We start from the raw sequence: 3,303 nt of genomic DNA, 5'->3' as shown, positions 1-3,303 counted from the left end.
ATGACGTATTGTATATAATGATAGCAAATGCTGAAACGTTTCAAGATGAAATTACTTCCCGAAATTGCACAATTCATTGTAAAACTATAATATATATATATATATATATATATATACAATATGTACACCGTGTGTGTGTGTCCGGTGTCGTATTTTCGTTACAATATGGATTTAGTGCCGGATATAGGCTCTTAATGTCTTTATGGACTACGGACGATTATATACAATATAACAGCAGTGGGGATCGCGGGGACGACAATAATAAAACGTGTAATTTCCTTCGCCCCCTCCCCCGTCAAACGGCCCCACAATTTACGACGATTCCCGGAATAAAACACACCGATATATGAATAATATACGCGTCGTGATCCCCTGGAGAAACGCCGCCGCGCTTTCAATCGAATTAACCGAGTAAGAAGCGTGTCGCAAACTAAATTTCTTGATGAAAAAGAAAGGCGTTTTACATGACAGATTTACGCGCTGGAAAAAACAATTTTGCTAATTTGTGCTGTACCCACTCGTGATTGGACGGAGAAAAAAAACACCCGTCGTCGTTGCACTGCTCACTATCCGCTCAGAAACTGTATCGCTTGGATTCAATTCTTATCTCGAAAACTGCGTGGAAACGAACGAACAGTATGATGTGACGGTCGGTCGGTTAAAAATGTAAATTGAAGAAAAAAATTCAGGGGGCACCCGGGTTTGAACCGGGGACCTCTCGATCTGCAGTCGAATGCTCTACCACTGAGCTATACCCCCGCGATGATGAGTGAACTAATAGTTGATTTGATAGACAAACATTTTAAATTTAACAATTGTTGCTATGTGATGAATTGACACGTTTTGCCTCGTCACTCATTGTTTATCAGACAGACTAAGTATTCATAATATTTAGAGCAAAGCACTTGTAGCATCTGCATATTTGTTTTGCACAGTCACAATAGTAGCAGAGTACGAATCAAATACGTTTCATGTTTTCAACAAATTAATTCAACAATTGTATATAGGCCTGAGTTATGCCAACAATGATTTTAATTTCCAATAATCATACCTCATCAAACATTTAAACATGTTTTTTTTTAATTTTAGTTCATAAAGTGATTTCCAATATCTTGAAGTATTACTTAGCACCATGAATCACGATGACTGAAAGTATACAATCTAGCGTCCTGTCGTTTGTAAAAATAGTCCAAAACTATTTTCACCAATATAAGAATCCATAATATCATACTAGTGTAGTAGTGTCTATAGTGTAGAGTATACTATAATACCTATGATACATGCGGATAGTAAGTACCTATATAAAGTATATTGGTAAATAATTAGAAATTACTTTTGATGTTAAATATGCATTTAATATTGTTGGAAATTACAAACCAAACTTTTAGACCCTTACACTTCTATTTTTAACCCAGAAATAAAAGAATCATGAATTTCTTATTTTTGATATTTTCCAGGGCCACGTCATGTCGCAGCCTCGCCGAAATGGGCGCCAGTGCAGACAGGTGGACTAATCATTATTATACGTCGGTATAGTAAAAATAAGTACCTATACGTCCAACAAACTATACCGATGGTGTGGATAGAAATGAAAGTTAAGTGTATAACTATCCTATATTATAATATTTGTCGCGAGCCGCGTCGTCTGTTTTATTCCCAGCAAAATCCTGCGCCATACGACGTGATGAAAATTATAATAATAATAATAATAATAATAATACGTTATGTATATGGAGTAGGCGTTTACTGCTGTATTATTTAGATGTGTAGGTATGTAAACATATACACACAGTACACTCACGGAATTATACCCACACACATCGTGCATAATATATTATAGGTAACTAATAACTATACTATAATATCGCTATATACGTAACCGTCGCTGATGATGTGTCTTTTATTATTATTATTATCATTATTATTATTATTATTATTATTATTATATTAAAGCATCGGATATAGGTGCGCAATAATAATAGTATAATAATTCGGGACTCGAGCACGGCGCATATATAATTGTTATTATATAGTTATATCATATTATACCAACGCATTCGGGACAGACTTTTTCCGGGGCGGGTGGGGGTGGGGGGGGCGTTTTGATTAAATCCCGAATACGTGTGGCTGCCGCAAATGGGATTTTCGAATTCCGTCGCAGCGGAGCAGCGCGATGGCTGGTAACGGTGTGTGGGCAACAGAAGAGGGTGGAGGAGGGGGAGGAGGAGGTTTCAGAGGGTTATAGGGCGAAACGCGCCGTTGGCAAAGAACGGCGACGGCGGCGGGGAGGTTCAAAAGGATTGCATAATGTTTGCGCTACGGCGCGGTGGCTGAAATGAAATCACAAACGAAATGGCGGACACGAATCGAATTTGGTCACTTTACAATATAACCTAACCTCCCCACCACTCGCCCGCCCCTTTGTATAACTGCATAACTCACCATCCGTATATCTGCGGCAACAAACCCGCGCGAACGCATATATATATATATATATACCTATTTGCAGTATATAATATATATGTAATTTTCCGTGCATATTATTTATGTATGTTGTACGATATGTACATACATACCATACACTCGCATATAGTGTATTATTATATTGTACGAGTACAGTAAGTACGTATACATAGGTATGTGCGTTTGTGTATTTGGCCCCTTTGGCCGGGCTATGCACGGGTTCGCGCCGACTACATTTTAATATTTTTGTTTCAATCTTATAATATCATAATGCGGATGGAATGAATGCATATATTGATATCGGGAAAAATATAATATCTCGTTATTACCCGTATCGTTGATTTCCGTGACACCGCCGCCGAACCTTTGCGATTAGAAATTATAGAACCGACCGCACGAAAAAGAAGGCTGCAATCGCATGGACTTTAAACTGCTAGACAAGCAGCAATAATTGCGAGCGTATGGAAAGAGCGCAACCGCGCCGCAGAAGGCGCTTTTCGATTACTCATCATGCACGGCCGTGGTACGCACGGTAGTGCGTGGTAGCAAGGTGAGATATATGGGTCATATATGGGTTATTGTATTTTTTTTCCCGTAAAGACTACGTCACTGACAGACGTTGTTGAGGAGTCCGCGTGCCGTCGCCTCTGTTTTCAGCAGTTCTTGTCCATACAATATAGTATGAGGTCGCCGTAATCAACGCGCGCATTCTATACATCGTCATAGATTATACGATGACATAACTATATCGTCTTAAATTCTCTAAGGCCCGCGGACGACTGGTGTGGATTGTGACGCTAGATCGATATTGTCCAAGTGTAGGAAGGAGAGGAAAACTCG

At 39.1% G+C, this 3,303-nt stretch overlaps 1 non-coding gene across 1 annotated transcript; it reads right to left on the bottom strand.

Moving 5' to 3' along the window:
• Positions 1-687: 687 nt before the first annotated feature.
• Positions 688-759, bottom strand: Trnac-gca. The gene has a single exon. It is a non-coding gene; the product is annotated as a tRNA-Cys (tRNA).
• Between the last annotated feature and the right edge of the window lie 2,544 nt (positions 760-3,303).

This window comes from Myzus persicae, unplaced genomic scaffold (assembly GCF_001856785.1).
Source record: "Myzus persicae strain clone G006 unplaced genomic scaffold, MPER_G0061.0, whole genome shotgun sequence".
NCBI classification, from domain to species: Eukaryota; Metazoa; Arthropoda; class Insecta; order Hemiptera; family Aphididae; genus Myzus; species Myzus persicae.
The sequence above is the reverse complement of the archived record's forward strand: the minus strand, read 5'-3'. Positions and strand labels throughout refer to the sequence as shown.